This window comes from Psammomys obesus, unplaced genomic scaffold (genome assembly GCF_907164565.1).
Source record: "Psammomys obesus unplaced genomic scaffold, mPsaObe1.curated_primary_1811, whole genome shotgun sequence".
Classification (NCBI taxonomy): domain Eukaryota; kingdom Metazoa; phylum Chordata; class Mammalia; order Rodentia; family Muridae; genus Psammomys; species Psammomys obesus.
The window spans coordinates 31,390,745-31,408,021 of record NW_026585797.1 but is presented as its reverse complement, the minus strand read 5'-3'; the positions used below and the strand labels follow the sequence as shown (position 1 = coordinate 31,408,021).

At 40.1% G+C, this 17,277-nt stretch overlaps 1 non-coding gene across 1 annotated transcript; it reads right to left on the bottom strand.

The window, feature by feature from the left end:
* Positions 1-2,018: 2,018 nt before the first annotated feature.
* On the bottom strand, positions 2,019-2,120 carry LOC129670851 (U6 spliceosomal RNA). The gene has a single exon (XR_008719261.1). It is a non-coding gene; the product is annotated as a U6 spliceosomal RNA (small nuclear RNA).
* Between the last annotated feature and the right edge of the window lie 15,157 nt (positions 2,121-17,277).

Below are 17,277 nucleotides of genomic sequence, written 5' to 3'. Positions count from 1 at the left end.
TTTGTGGTCCTCTATCTTAGACCATTTTTTTAGCATTTAATACCATTCGGTTGTATTAAATACATTTATACTATGATACAAACATCATCATTTTTGTCTTTGACACTCTTCATCAAAGCTCTATACTACATGAATATTTTTTTTTAACATAGCCCCTAGTAGCCATGATTCTTTCCGTTTATGTGAATTTGACTATTACAGGTACAAAGCATAGTAGAATCGTGCAGCATTTATCCATTTGTGATTGCATTATTTTGTTTGGCATAATATCCTCAAGGTTTATTCATATTTTGGTAGGACAATCGATTCACATAGCTAAGTAAAGTGTGGAAAAGAAGTCAATGGAGAGGTAAAAAGAGAATAAAACTAAGTGAAAAGAAATGAGAGACAGGATTAGTGGCATATCCTGTAACATAAGAACTTGGGAAGCTAAGTCTGGAGGAGCCTCTGTTCAAGGCCAGGCAGGGAGACATAGTGAGATCACATCTCAAACACACACACACACACAATCACACAAACATACATATACACACACACCACTGTGGCATCTACAGGGTCCTAGAGTTCTCCAGGGTTGTGCTAGGGCATAAAGAAGTCTGCTTCTTGTCCAGTGCCTCACTGCTCTCACTGCTGGGGTGATTGGGTTCTGCAAAATAAATACTTTCCACCACTGTCCTCAACTGGCAACCTCCCAAATGCCGGTCTCTGTTTCTTCCCATTGAAACATTAGCTTTAGTGCATACACTCGTTACAAGTTAAAGGCTCAGTAAAATATAAGAAATCATTGAGATTGTAGATGTAGAGACAAACTATTTCACAAGCCCAAGGGAATAATTTACTTTTCATCTGTTCCTTCTTGCTCAAGATAAAGAACCTTTAACAAATGGTATATAAAGGAAAACAGAGCAAACAGAAAAAGGAAAATTTGCAATATATTAACTGAAGCATGAAAGCATCGAAAACAAGCAGGGCCCAACTTTCTTGGAAAAATAAGTTTAAACCTATTGAATTAAAACGTGTTGTTGCACTAATCTAATGAGTTTTAAGGCAAATGAGGCATGAAACATTGCCAAAATATAAAGTTGGTAAAATATCCAAATTACTGTTTAACGTCACTATATGTTTTAATTTATCAGGAGCTGGTAAAGAGTAGATTATTTCTAAATCTGCATCCCTAGCAAAATAAGTGAAATTATTGTTACAAGGAATTAGTTTTTCTTTCTTTCTTTTTTTTTTTGTCATGTTACTAGTTGCAGTTCTAAAGAAGCCCCAGCAAAAGGCACACATATGCCTAATTAGTTAGGAAGCATTAACAACATAGAACCTGTTTTTAAATCAGTCATTTGTTCGTTAAGAATTCAGGATAATGGGGTTGCGGAGATTGGCTCAGTAGCCAAGAATGTTACCAAGTACAAACATGAAGAGCAGAGTTTGAGTCTTTAGCGCCTATATAAAAAGTTAAAAAAAAAATTCCCGTGAGGGTAAGTTAGTCTGTAACCCCAGTGGTAGCAGAGCGGTGATGGAGACAATAGGACTGGTAGGGTTTACTGGCTGTCCACCTAACTTCTGGTTTATTGAGTGATCCTGTATCAAAGGAGTAAGGTGAAGAGTGATAGCAGGTCATCTGAAATCCTTCTCTGTTCTTGGCACACACACACACACACACACACACACACACACACACACACACATATATATATATATATATATCAGCACACACAACTGCACATGCACACACACACACACAGTAAAAATAATGAAAATAAAAATATTAAAAAGAGATTGAAGTTAATGGTGTAAGGTTCATGAAATATGGAGGCACATGAATATGTTTGTCCTTATTCCTGAGGATTGAACTATAATTTTCTGTTAAAAAAAAAAAACAAACACAATAGAATTACCTGCCCTTATTTAGAGAATACTCATGATCATGAAAGAATCTTCATCCTAGACCTTTTCCTGGAGTTATTCTATTACATTCTAGATATGGTTGAGTAGTGCATTCTCCATAGCTGAACGAAATTAGTTAAAAGCTCTGTGTTGTTTTCCTTATGCAGGGCCCCATGCTAATCTTATCTGTATCGTTCCAATTTTAGTATATGTGCTGCCGAAGCGAGCACTCTGGGTTGTTTTCAATAGTGCAAAATGGAAATGATTTTTTCTAAGAACCCTGGTTGCATTAAAGTATTGTCAAATTACTAATTAGTGCCAAATTATACACAGTTCAGTAAGGGCTGTCAGCTCATAATTTTTTAGGTGCTTATTTATCTGGAGGTTTGAATTTGTGTGCCATTAGTAATTGTTTCTACTGATTGCTACTTCTTGTTATAGCACGACAAACTTTTTTCTTTAGAGGTGTTATGGTGGATGTAATTTTGTATTTATTCTGCGTAGGTGAAGCAGGGCCAACTTTACAACTTTTATTTCACCTACTGTGTATTGCCAGAGCATTTATTTCCCATGGCTCTAAATGACTCACCACACCCCCAGTGATGTGCTTATCAGCAAACAAGCAGGTTCCCAGTATGCACTGGCTTGTGTCACCTTGAGCTGATTTAAATGCCATCCTAATGGCAGGATGGACATCAGAATATAGAGCTAACTCGGCAAGAAAGAGACATATGCGTGCTGGGCTGAGGAGTTATTTGCTTTATCTCCATACAACCACATGCCATAAGGGCCAGCTAGAACAGCCTCACCTTCATGATTCTTTCACTCCTCTTGCAACTGGTATCTTGTTCCCTGACTTTTTTATATCTATGCTTTTGGCTTTATCCTTACACCACAACTGGTGTCCATCCCCCGCTCCCCACTGTACTTTGCACCTTGGACTCTTTTCAAGTCAAAATCCTTGCACCTCCTTGAAGGATCATTGCTCCATGTTTCTTTTTCAGTGTACTAGTTACTTTCCTATTGCTGGGGTAAAACATCATGACAAAGGCAACTTATAATAGAGTTTATTTAGGCTTACAGTTCCATAAGTTAGAGTCCGTGGTGGTGGAGTCAAGGGCATGGTGACAGGACCAGGAAGCTGCTGAGAGCTCACCTCTAGAACAGTAAGTACAAAGCACAGAGAAAGCACTAGAAATCCTGGGAGTCTTTAAACTATCAAAGTCTTTTCCCAGTGACATACTTTCTCCAAAAAGGCCACAGTTTTTAAATTACCTAAGCATCATTATCAATTGGAGATGGAATAGTTTTTAATTTTTATATTAATCACAAGTTATTTACTTTGTATCCCAGCCATAGCACCCTCTCTTAATCCCTCCCAGTCCCACCCTCCGTCCCTCATCTCCTCCCTGCCCCTTTCCAAGTCCACTGCTAGGGGAGGTCCTCCTCCCCTTCCATCTGACCCTAGCTTATCAGGTATCTTCAGGACTGGCTGCAATGTCCTCCTCTGTGGCCTAGCAAGACTGTTCCTCCCTCGGGGGTGGGGAGGTAAAGGAACCAATCATTGAGTTAATGTCAGAAATAGTTCTTGTTCCCATTATTAGGGAAACCCACTTGGTTACTGAGCTACCATGGGCTACATCTGACAAGGGGTTCTAGGTTATATCCATACATGGTCCTTGGTTGGAAAACAATCTCATAGAGCACCCCCATGCCCTGATATATTTTGTTCTTGTGGAGCTCCTGTCCTCTCCCAGTCATTTTAACTCTTCCTTTTATCATATGATTCCCTGTACTCTGTCGAAGGTTTGGTTATGAGTTTCTGCATCTGCTTTGATACACTGCTAGGTAGAGTCTTTCAGAGACCCTCTGTGGTAGGCTTCTGTCCTGTTACTTGTTTTCTCCTACTTCTCATGTATATCCCATTTGTCTTTATAGTGACAATAGTGAGGATAGTGAGGATATCTGAGGATATCCTCAGATAGTGAGGATAGATCATTGATCATCTTCCTCCGGGTACTCTTTCTTCTTTATCTTCTTAGGTGCATATATTTTAGTATGTTTATCCTATCTTATAGGTCTATATAAGTGAGTATATACCGTGTGTGTCTTTCTGCTTCTGGGATACCTCACTCAGGATGATCTTTTCTAGATACCACCATTTGCCTGCAAATTTCATGATTTCCTTGTTTTTAATTGCTGAGTAGTATTCCATTGTGTAAAAGTACCACAATTTCTGTATCCATTCCTCCATTGATGGACATCTGGGCTATTTCCAGCTTCTGGCTATTACAAATAAAGCTGCTACAAACATGGTTGAGCAAATGTCCTTGTTGTATATTTGAGCATCTTTTGGGTATATGCCTACAAGTAGTATGGCTGAATCTTGAGGAAGCACTATTCCTAACTGTCAGAGAAAGCACCAGATTGATTTCCAAAGTGGTCGTACAAGTTTACATTCCCACCAGCAATGGAGGAGGGTTCTGAGGGATGTCTCACTCCAACTTCCACATCCAGGCACTCACATAATACCAGACGTAGCTAGTCAGTTGGCTTTTAAAAGGAGTTGATGAGGAAAAGAAACTCATGAGGGGACAAGATGGCGGCTCCAGGAGAACACTGCGTCTGAGGAGCAGGACAACATTTTCCATACAGCGACCAAGAGACTGAACTCTGGGTCCTAAAACAACAACGATCATGTTTCCAAGGTGAGAGGAAACCCCCATGGCATGGGAATCAGTCGGGTCCACTCTTAGGTCACCCAGCCAGAACCCAGAAGAGATCCCAGGTTGCCCAGGCACTAGGTCACCAGACCAGAGCCACATGCCTGCGTGACCTGATCACCTTCCTAGGATGATCAGTGGGCACAAAAAACACCAGAGACTGAGGGTACCAGTCGCAAGAAAACCCCACAAGGAGGGAAGGAAACGGTACTGACTTGGGTCACCCAGTCTTTCCCTGGAAAAAGTTTCCATCACTGAACTGGGCTCCAGCCACGAGCACAGACAGTTGCTGCACACCCAGCTTTCTGGCACAGACAGAGCTGTGTGCCCCAGGGCAACAGAGACTGGGAGTCACTGTCAGGAGAAATCCTCACAGAGAATGAAGCAAAGGGGATGGACTTAGGCCACCCAGTATATCCTTGGAAAAGGTCCCACAGACCGGCCCAACCCAGGGACCTGCTGTGCACCAGATAGCCTGCTGTTACCAGGAGAACGGTACCCATCCACCACAGATTACTGGGTGGGTACTGGGGCACAGAGCCCCAACCTCAGACCTACAAAAGCCCAGAATCTCTGAGATCAACCCCCAGATACTGCTTCAAGAGGCAACCAGTTATCCTTAACAAAACTGACCAAACCATGGGACACACAGGTTACAGCAGCAGATCACTAAATTTACAGTAAGAAACCCAGAAGCAAGGCAGCTGTCTTCAGGACTTCTCCAGGTGAGAGGAGAGCCTTCTCAACTAACAAGGACCACAGTTACCCTCATGTCTCTATGCCTGAGGTGAGCAGTGTCAACTCCTGAAAAACACCGGCCATCCAGTGACTATACCCAAAAAAGCTGAGAAGGCTTCCTTCAGGAAAAACCATCTTCCTGCCAAGGGGATTCTCTCCACCATAGGATTCCAGGAACCACCAGAAACTAACTCCAAACACCTAAGATAGCCCAATGGGTAGAGGCCAGTGTAGAAGCTCAACCAACAAAAGACAGAGCAATATGGTATCTCCAGAACCCAGTTATCCAGGGGCAAGTAGTCCTGAACACCCCAGCATAATTGAAATTCAAGAAGATGACCTAACATCTATACTCATGAAGAGGATAACAGAGGAAAAAAATAAAATACGGAAAGACCTAGAAGAAGATAAACTCAAACAGATTATGGCCATCCGTAAAGAAATAGAGGAAGATAAAAACAAACAGATTATGGACATCCATAAAGAAATACAGGAAGTTGCAGCCAAACAATTTGTGGCCTTTAGAGAGGAAATAGTTAAATCACTGAAAGAAATAAAACAGTTGAAGGAATTGAAGGAAAATATAGTCAGACAGGTGAAGGAAATCAATAAAACGGCTTAAGATCTGAAGATAGAATTGGAAAAATTAAAGAAAACACAAATGGAGGAAATTGTGGAGAGAAAGAACTTAGGGAAGAAGACAGGAATTACAGAGGTTAGCATAACCAATAGACTACAAGAGATGGAAGAAAGAATCTCAGATGTGGAAGATACAATGGAAGAAATAGATATATCTGTCAAAGAAAATGTTAAATCTAAAAAATTCCTAACTTAGACCAGCCAAGAAATTCAAGACAACATAAAAAGACAAAACCTAAGAATAATAGGAATAGAGGAAAAAGAAGATTCCCTGCTCCAAGGCCCAGAAAATATTTTCAACAAAATCATTGAAGAAAATTTCCTTTACTTAAAGGAGAGGCCAATAAGAATACAAGAGGCCTACAGAACACCCAATAAATTAGACTAGAAAAGAAAATCCTTCTGTCACATAATAAGTGAGGATAAGTCACATAATAACAGAAAGGATACAGAACAAAAAAAAAATACTAAGAGCTGCAAGGGAAAAAGGCCAAGTAACATATAATGGCACTATTTGCAAATGATATGATAGTATACATGAGTGACCCCAAAAACTCTACCAGGGAACTACAGCTGATAAAAACCTTCAGCAAAGTGGCCAGATAAAAAATTAACTCAAAAAAATCAGTAGCCCTCCTGTATACAAAAGACAAAAGGGATGAGAAAGAAATAAGGGAAACAACACCCTTCACAATAGCCACAAATGACATAAAGTACCTTGGTGTAACCCTAACCAAGCAAGTCAAAGACTTGTATGAAAAAAAATTCTGGTCTCTGAAGAAAGAAATAGAAGAAGATATTAGAAGATGGAAAGATCTCCCATGCTCATGGCTTGGCAGGATTAACATAGTAAAAATGGCCATCTTACCAAAAGCAATCTACGGATTCAATGCAATTCCCATCAAATTACCAACATAATTCTCTACAGACCTTACAGACCTGGAAAGGAAAATTCTCAACTTCATATGGAATAACAAGAAACCCAGAATTGCTAAAACAATCCTCTACAATAAAAGATCTGAAGGTATCTCTATCCCTGACCTTAAGCTGTTCTATAGAGCAACAGTAATAAAAACTGTATGGTACTGGCATAGAAACAGAATGGTGGATCAATGGAACTGAACAGAAGACCCAGAAATAAACCCACACACTTATGGACACCTGATCTTTGACAAAGATGCCAAAACCATACAATGGAAAAAAGATAGCATCTTCACAAATGGTGCTGGTTTAACTGGATGTCTACATGTAGAAAAATGCAAATAGATCCATACTTATCACCCTGCACAAAACTAAAGTCCAAGTGGATCAAAGACCTCAACATAAAACCAGACACATTAAATAGGTTAGAAGAAAAAGTGGGGAAAACCCTAGAACTCACTGGTACAGGAGACAACTTCCTGAACAGAACATCAACAGCACAGGCTCTAAGAGCAACAATCAATAAATGAGACCTCATGAAACTGAAAACCTTCTGTAAAGCAAAGGACACCGTCATCAAAACAAAACGAATGCTTACATATTGGGAAAGAATTTTCACCAACCCTTTATCTGACAGAGGACTCATATCCAGTATATATAAAGAACTAAAGAAGCTGAAAACCAAGTAATCCAATTAAAAAATGGGGAACAGAGCTAAACAGAGAACTCTCTGTAAAAGAATATCGAATGGCAGAGAAACACTTAAAGAAATGCTCAACGTCATTAGCCATTAGAGAAATGCAAATCAAAACGACCCTGAGATTTCACCTTACACCCATGAGAATGGCCAAGATCAAAAACTCAAGAGACAACACATGCTGGAAAGGTTGTGGAGAAAGAGGAACCCTCCTCCATGGCTGGTGGGAATGTAAACTTGTACAACCACTCTGGAAATCAATCTGGCGCTTTCTCAGACAACTAGGAATAGTGCTTCCTCAAGATCCAACCATTCCACTCCTAGGCATATATCCAAAAGAGGCTCAAGTACACAATAAGGACATTTGCTCAACCATGTTTGTAGCAGCTTTATTTGTAATAGCCAGAAGCTGGAAACAGCCCAGATGCCCCTCAACTGAAGAATGGATGCTGAAATTGTGGTACATCTTCACAATGGAGTATTACTCAGCAATGAAAAATAAGGAACTCATGAAATTTTCAGGTAAATGGTGGGACCTGGAAAGGATCATCCTGACTGAGCTGTTCCAGAAGCAGAAAGACACACATGGTATATACTCACTCATATAGACATATAATATAGGATAAACCTACTAAAATCTGTACATGTAAAGAAACTAATCAAGAGAGAGGACCCTGACTTAAACACTCAATACCCATTCTGAAAGGCAAAGAGGATGGACATCAGAAGAAGAAGAAAACAGGAAACAACCTAGGAACCTGGCACAGAGGGCCTGAAAGGCTCTGCCCTGCAGACTCTAAAAGCAGACACTGAGACTTGTGGCCAACTATTGGGCAGAGTGCATGGAATCTTATGTAAGAAGTGGGAAATAGTAAGATCTGGAGATTACAGGAACTCCGCAAGGAGAGCAACAGAACCAGAAACTTTGAACACAGGGGTCTTCCCAGAGACTCATACTCCAACCAAGTATCAGGCATGGAGATAACCTAGAACCCCTGCACAGATGTAGTCCATGGCAGTTTAGTGTCTAAGTGGGTTACATAGTAATGGGAAGAGGGACTGCCTCTGACATAATCTGATTGGCCTGCTCTTTGATCATCTCCCCCTGAAGGGGGAGCAGCCCTACCAGGCCACAGAAGATGATAATGCAGCCACTCCTGATGTGATCTGATAGACTAAGATCAGAAGGAAGGAGAGGAGGACCTCCCCTATCAGTGGATTTGGGGAAGGGCATGCATGAAGAAGAGGGAGGGAGGATGGAACTGGGAGGGGAGGAGAGAGGGGCTTATGGGGGGATACAAAATGAATAAAGTGTAATTAATAAAACAAAATTTAAAAAAAGTGGGTTGATGAATCATATCAACACATGAGTGTATACCATGCCAGTCTTTCTGTTTCTGGGCTACCTCACTCAGGATGATCTTTTCTAGTTCCATCCATTTGCTGTCAAATTTCACGATTTACTTGTTTCAAATAGCTGAGTAGTATTTTGTTCTGTAAATCTACCACAATTTCTGTATACATTCCTCAATTGAGGGAATCTAGGTTGTTTCCAGATTCTGGCTATTACAAATAAAGCTGCTATAGACACCAGAAGTGGTGGAAGAGAAAAAAAAAAAACAGAATGGGAGCCTGCTATAGAGGGTCTTCTGAAAAACCCCACCAAAAAGATGCTATGACTCAAGGCCAAACTTTGGCAGAGCACAGGAAGTCTTTTTGAAGAAGAGGCAGGGGTGTAAATAGAGGGGCATGAAGGGGACAGGATCCCCACAAGGAGACCAACAAAGCTAAATATTCTTGGCTCAGGGTGTCCTGCAGAGATGGATGTACCATCCAAAGACCTTGCACAGAGAGGATGTTGACCCTCTGTTCAGATGTGGCCTATTGGCAGCTCAGTGTCCATGTGGATCTCTGAGTGAGGGGCGCAGGGGCTGCCTCTGTCATTAATTTGATTGTCTGCTCCCCTTGATCACTCACCCCTGGTGATGTGGCCTTCCCATGACACAGAGGGAGAGGGGCTTCAATTGGAATGTATAATTAACAAATTGTGAAAAAATAAAAACAATAAAAAGAATAAAGGATTTAATGAATTAAAATTACTACTCTTGTCTACCAACAAGGTAGAATACAATTAACATCTAAACATAAGTGTATCAGAACTGAAATGGAATTTGCTGCAATTTTTCAATTTCTTCTTGTGCTTTTATGATAACAGAACTCATAAAATAATTTGCCACTGAATCTCCACTACAAGAAGAAAGTGGATAAAACTTCACAAAGTCATAAGTCCATGCCTACACTGTGCTGTCTTTAATGGGATTAAAGGCATGTTGCTTTGGGGTTTGTCCATGAATGTGAGAAGCGTGTACTTATATGTGGAAATAAGTCCATTCTAAACTTCACAGCTATAGTTACTGATGTGGTTTTGATTGGGAAAGCACAAGTGGAAGGCATCATTAGGCAGCGTCTCCTAGTTAGTGTGAGCAAGCATATATATCTCTCTTCAGAACACAGCATGGGAAAGGTTGCTCCACCACGTAGCCCATTGTGCTTATAGTTCTGTCTCCTGTACAATAAAATTGAATCCCTGCCTTCTTGGTCTTTAATTGGCTGAACTGTTGAATAATCAAATATAAATGCCATATCAAACACCCTTGAGAGTCTAATCAATACCAAAATCCATCACCATGCTTGTCCAAGTTTCTCTTTTATAATTCAGCTTCTATTCTCTTTCTGAGAATGACTTCACTCAAATTAAATGATGCCGTATATCATCAGAGAAAAGCACATGTTGTCTGATTTATTATCGTATGGTATATTTTCCAAGTGTTAGGTGGAGATATACAGATTGGGACTCATACATTTTTTATACCTGTCAGTGCTCCTTGTCATTGCAAATGCTGCTCACTGGGTCACTAATGGACTTATTCCAAGTTCTTGGGAAAGATTTGATGTGAACAATTCAGGAAGAGAAAAGGAGGGGAGTCACAGGCGCCAATAAAGAGAGCAAACCAGGAAGGATGGGAACACAACTGGAGGTAGGCTGTGACTGTAGCAAGGTCTGTGGCTGGCTGCCGCTGATCTATGCTTTTGTTAGCCTCTTGGCTACAGTCTATCTAGGATACCTGTACTTATTCCATATGGTTTTGCATGTGGCTGCCAATCGCTTATTGCCTGACATTTTCCTCCCTTTGCCACTAGAGACCCAGTGAACCCATTCTCTTAGTCATTTAGAATATCACGAAAGAGGATGATCACTGGTCCAACTTGGATCCTTTGCCACCTGGGTCGACCACTGTAGTCCGAAGAGTGGGGCCATTCAGAAAGGTGTCTGTTTTGGGTGGAAATATCCCAAAGAGTGGAATGGCGGGGTTGGGGGTTAGGGGGAGGACCGGAAGTGCCTGGTAGAGTGAAGATGTCAGTCTAAGGAGAAACAGCGAATGTGAGCCCTTCTTCAGGTAATAACCTCCCCTTTGAATGTCAGCTCCTCTTTTTCTGGCTAACCTCCGTACATTCCTATGTTTCTCCATGTGATTTGACTTCTAGAAACTTTACCTTCAGTCCCTTGATACTCAGCCCGAGCAATGAGAAAGTCTGAGAGGTTTTCGTGAGTAAAGGAGGGAGAAAGGATACAGGCAAGGTAAAGAGAGCAACAGTGGCTGTCTATTAGCATACTTGTGATTAGATGTGCTTTGGGGAGTCCCCTCTCTGATGTTGGCATATGTGAAACAGGAATATCTGTCCCTTAACCTTGTTCCTTGCAATGGAATAAGTTTACCAGGGTGATCCGTGTGTGTCTGCAATGACTCCTTAAACCTCTTCCAGCCCAGTGAGTCTGATAATTGTCCTTGTGTCTAATGACCTACCACTCGTGACATTCAAGCAGTTCTAAATTAGTTAGTTCTCTCTGCTTCTGGGAAAAAGAATAGGAGAATGGAAGGAGAGGTGGTATTTCTGCGTCATTTCTGTCTGACCATTGCCAGTGTGCATCTCTCTAGAATGTCATTGAAATTCTGAGCAGTACAATTCTGCTGCCTTGTCTCGTATCTGTGGGTGAACTAGACTTGTATAATTATAACGGATTAGAGATGAAGTTATGAATTTCATTTGATGTGATTTAGTTCAAATTGATGTACAAGGCAGATGAGTTTTATATTTTATTTGTGCTAATGTCCTTAGCAGGGTGACACTGATGAGTACTTCATAAAGCTTCAGAATGTTAGAGACATCTGATAGTCTGAAACAATAACTCGGTGATGATGATGATGACAACAATGATGATGGTGGTGACACATGCGATCAAACCCAGAGACTCTCACATGCTAGGCAAGTGCTCTCCAGATCAACTAGCCTAATACAAAACACTTCTTCTCAGAGATGAGAAACTAGATACTCAGGCTGGTAAGATTTAGGTCAGAAAAGTATCTTTGCTCCCTGAAGACCACAGAAGTTTTGACTTTTTACCAATATCCCTTAAATGTTAAATCAAAGGATAACTAAAAAATTGTATCTTATAAATTTATTTTAGCAATATGAGGAAATGTAAATTACTGTGTTCCAAGCTTATAACATTAAATGTAAAGAGAACTATTCATAAAAGTTTTAGCCTTAGAGTTTTCTATTTTGAAATTCTTCTGTTATACAATTTCAAATCTGTTTCCTTTCTGTCTTTCTTTCTCCTTTTGTCCTTTCCTCCTGATCTCATGTTTCCTCGATGGTGTCATTTGCTTGGGATTAAACATGTTTCTTCAAAAATATATTGTTGAATTGTGAAAAACTGTTTCATGTAGCAAGATTTGTCAAAGATGGTAGAAGCCAGAAAGTCTGATAAAGAAATATCTCTCATTAATAATTTCAAATCTCTATGGGCCTATTTGACAACAGAGCTTACATTTGCTTATATGTTTAAAGATTGTAAGGCCCTCCTATACATATACATATATGATTTTAGTGAGTTGTTACATTAAAAAGAGTAAACCACTAAGTTACATTTGAGATCTAGACATAAAACAAATAACTTTTCAGTATTTAATTGTACTATAATATTCATAAGACACACATGTACATGTATACATACATAAAATTATTCATTGTTTCTAAAGATATAGTTTATTAATATTTTTATTAATTTAATACAATGCATTTTGATCACATTTACTCCTCAACTACCCCAATAACTCCTCCTCAATCCTCCTCATCTCCTCCAAATTTTGTGCTCTCTTTTTGTTTTCATTTTTAAATTATCTGCCATATTCTGTTTAGGCTGCCCATATTCTCATGGGTTTGGGGCCATCTACTAGACTAATCAGAGACCACATCCTTAGAGAAAGATGACTCTCCTTTTTCTAAAAGCCATAAATATCTCCTCAGTTAGGGGTAGAGGCTTATAAGCTTATAAGCTCCTCCCCTCCATGCTAGGTCTTCTGAGCACCTACTGGCAGTTCATGAGTGCAACAGTCCTGTTATACCAAGATGACATTATTTCCTTCTGCAACCTCTAGCTCTTACAGTCTTACATTCCACTCTTCCAAGATGATTCCATAGACATAGGGAGTAGGGAAATGGGTGTTCCATTGTTGTGGAGCTCTCTATCTGCTGAAACAAATTCTCTACACATGGATCCGTTGTGAGTTTCTGTGGTAAGCACTATCCACGATAGAAAGATGTTTTCTGATGACGTCTGAGAATTTCTCTAATCTGTGAATATAGTGATATGAATTTAGAGGGACGTTTGATATTATGTCCATTTAACAGAATAATAATAGTAAATCCTTTCCTATGAAACCTGTGAGCTCCTCCAACCATGGGTGTTTCTTCTTTCTTCCTGTGGAGTGGGCCTTAAATTAAAACAGGAAATGATTGGCTACCTCCATAACATTTGTGACAATATTGCAACCATGGTTATCTTGCTATGACAGTTCACTTTATATTTTTAGTTTAAATTAAGCTGGCCATTTTATGTTTTACCTGGCAACCTTACATTAGATTTCCTGATATTATATACACATGTAAGAGGGTTTTTTTTTTTTGTAATATTGGATATTGAGCTTAGGCTCTCATGTGTACTAAGTAAGCACTCTACTACTGAACTACATGTGCAGCCCGGTTTTTATCTTTTATTTTGAGATAGGGCCTCCCTAAGTTGAAACACATTCAATAGTTCAGCCAGAGTTGTGATCTCTCTTAGCTTTCAAGAGTCCAGGATTACAGGCCAAGGCAAATAAGAATCTCACATCTGAGAATGCTATGCATCGGATCCTAGGTGATTCTCAAGCATATGATGGAATTATCTATCATCTCTTTAAGGAAAGTACAGTCTGTCTCTTAGTGAAATGGATGCAATGCTTTTAGAAAGGCCAGGGTAACAAAGAGCCTATGGGAAGATATGACTAGTGTTGGCAACTGATAATGTTTCTTAGGTGGGGTCATTGATGCTAAATAGAATGCTGAACAAGAATTTAACACAGAGAAAAATATAGAAAAGTCCCTCTGGTATCACTTAAGGAATTATGTGCTCTTCTTAAGATTTAGAGAGAGAAACACTTTGACTTGGGAGTGGTGATGGATAAGGCTTGAGAGGTGAGACAGTAAACTCATATTTCTCCCTTTTTAAAAAATAAAATAATAATTGTATTTATTGTTGGTGTATATACTGTGTGTATGAATGCATGTGGGATTTAGCACAATGCACATCCATGGAAGTCAGAGGCAACTTTCAGGAGTCAGTTCTCTGCTTCCAGTGTAGGTCCCAAGGATTGGACCCCAGCTGTCAGGTTTACATGGCAAACAGTTTACTCACTGAAATGTCTCACTGGCTCTAAACTAATATCTATTCTTTTTCCTCATGGCACTAGTTACCCTTCAAGGTGAGACAGAGTTGGATACATTGGAGTTTAGGGAATGGGTAGAAAGGGAGAAAGACCAATGGAAGTTATTCAGGTAGTCAACAAAATGTTTATGTGTTAATTCTGAGCTAAGCCTGATTGAGAGACCTGCAGTAGATGAGATGACAAGGACATTACAGAATGAGAAACAGCCTCAATGATCTCAGGGAAGAAGTAGATCTCTGGGTAGTGACCAAGGAGTTAAAGCAATAGAAATAGAAATTATTTACAGACCTTGATGTGATACAAAGAGATGAGTGAATCTGTTGGAAGCAGATGGGTGACTGACAAAGTTGTTGATGGAGAGCACATGCCATGCATGAAAGGAATGAAATAATCTTCTGTTTTGGATCTATGCAGCTCTGTGTGTCTATGGGACTTCTAAGGAGGAAAATTAAGGAGGACAGTTTCTGGAAACACAAAGCATTAAGGAATGATGCAGTACAAAATTGTCTCATGATTTATGAGCCATGGCTTATTAGAGCTTATTGTTGGAATAAGAGGTGAGAGTGAGATCACCCAGGGAGTACTTAGGGTCAACAATGGCTGTCAGGGAGAGCCTCTAGGGGGAAAAAAATCTTCATTTAAGACACAAAATGAGTAAAGCAAGTGAACAGTGCCATAACAACAACAAAGAAAACAAATAAGAATGTCAGAAAAACAGGAAAAAATCAAAAGCAGGTCCCTTCTAAGATGTAAAAGTCCAACTTGTCAAAAGCTGAGGACAGATACAGCAATATGAGGACAACAACAACACCTGTCTTTGGTGGTGCTGTGGTGTGAATCTGACATGCCTCCACAGGAGCTCATGTTTTGGATGTTCACCCTTTACCTGGTGCCGTTATTATGATTTTGGGAAACTGTGGAAACTTTGTCAAGTAAGACGCAGCTGGAGAAAAGTAAGTCACTAAGGACATGTTCTTCCGTACATCTTGTCACCGTTAGTGTACAGTCCCCTTCCCTCTTTCTGTCTGATCCACCCTGAGGCCAGCTGAGCTTCTCAGTCACACTTGACCCAACACAATGGGTAGAATCCTTTGCAACAGTGAACCAAGTAAATCTGTTCTCTCTTCAGTTGATAAGGAAAGGTATTTTGGTGTCAGGAATGATAAACATACCAAGTGATGACTGTGTTGAAGGCTAGGGAATACAATATTCAATTACCATCATCTGTTGAGACCCTTCCTGGGGCTTCATCTTCTTGTGGCTGAAACAAGGAGGTGAGAAAAGGAGAGGGAGCTTGAGAGGAAAGGGGAGAAGGAAAGAAGAGCAGGGGAAGGAACCCAAACTCATTTCTGTAGCAATGACATTAATCCTTTCATGAAGCCAGACCCCTCATCACCTATTCACCCATTCAGTCTTCCGTTTTTCAGCATTGTCACACTGAGCACAAAAATTTCAACATATGAACATCAGGGGTACACTCAAATCATTGCATGAGAACTGTGCTTACAGGAGTTGAGATGAATTTCATTACAGAAGAGTGAAGTGAACTGTACCTATAGAAGATGAGGTTAACCACATAATGGGTGAAATAAACTGCACACACAGAACACAAGATAAAGGCATCTACAGAAGATAAAGAGAATTTTGTAACAATAGACAAGGTGAACTGCTTCTACAGATGAAGATGAAGTAACAGAAGATGAAGTAAGCCACACCTACAGAGGATAAAATGCACCATATCTACTGGTGAGGCCCACTTAAAAGTAATGGAGTTTATGAATATCAGAACTGCTCACAGTGTTTATTTAATTCCATTGCTTGGATCAAACATACATTGAAAAAACTTTCTTTAACAAGGAGAGCAACAGAACAAGATAATTTGAACACAGGGAACTTCCCAGAGACTCATAGTCCAACCAAGGACTATTCGTGGAGATAACCTAGAACCCCTGCACAGATGTAGCCCATGGCAGTTCAGTGTCCAAGTGGGTTCCATAGTAATGGGAAGAGGGACTGCCTCTGACATAATCTGATTGGCCTGCTCATTGATCACTTCCCCCTGAGGGGGGAGCAGCCTTACCAGGCCACAGTAGAGGACAATGCAGCCACTTTTGATGAGAACTGATAGACTAAGATCAGAAAGGAGAGGAGAACCTCCCTATCAGTGGATTTGGGGAGTGGCAAGAATGCAGAAAGGGGAGGGAGGGTGGGACCAGGAGGGGAGGAGGAAGGGGCTTATGGGGGGATACAAAATGAATAAAGTGTAATTAATAAAAAATTAAAAAAAAAGATTTGGATAGAGCAAAAGGAACTTAGGAAACATTATAAAGTGTGTTAGTAAATTTCAAAATTTGAGAAATTTGGCAGCAATACAACTTAACTGATTTTGATTTTCCTTTGAGTGTTTAGGCATGATCCATATCACCTTGTTTGTGCTATCTGCAGTAAAAACTCCAACTCCTAGTACACATTATATATTCAAACACACATATGCTCATACATACATGCAAATACTCTCATACACACATGCTTGCACATGCACACACATACACACAGATTCCCTCCCACACGCTCATATTATTTTCATAAGGTTTTATTTTCCTCTCACTGTTAAGAAGCAGGACTGCCGGATAAAAGGAAACATACATTTCAAATCACTGTATGGACTGGATCTGAAGCTACTGTGAAAAGTTTTGTGCTAAGAGCCATGGTCTTTAGATATGGGTGTGACTGGGTGGTGGAAGGTTCAAGAAGTCAGGGCCACCTTGAAAGAAGTATGCCATTGTGGGGTAAATCTTTGAGGTATATTTTGAGGTGCAGCTTTCTGTCTCTCTCTGGA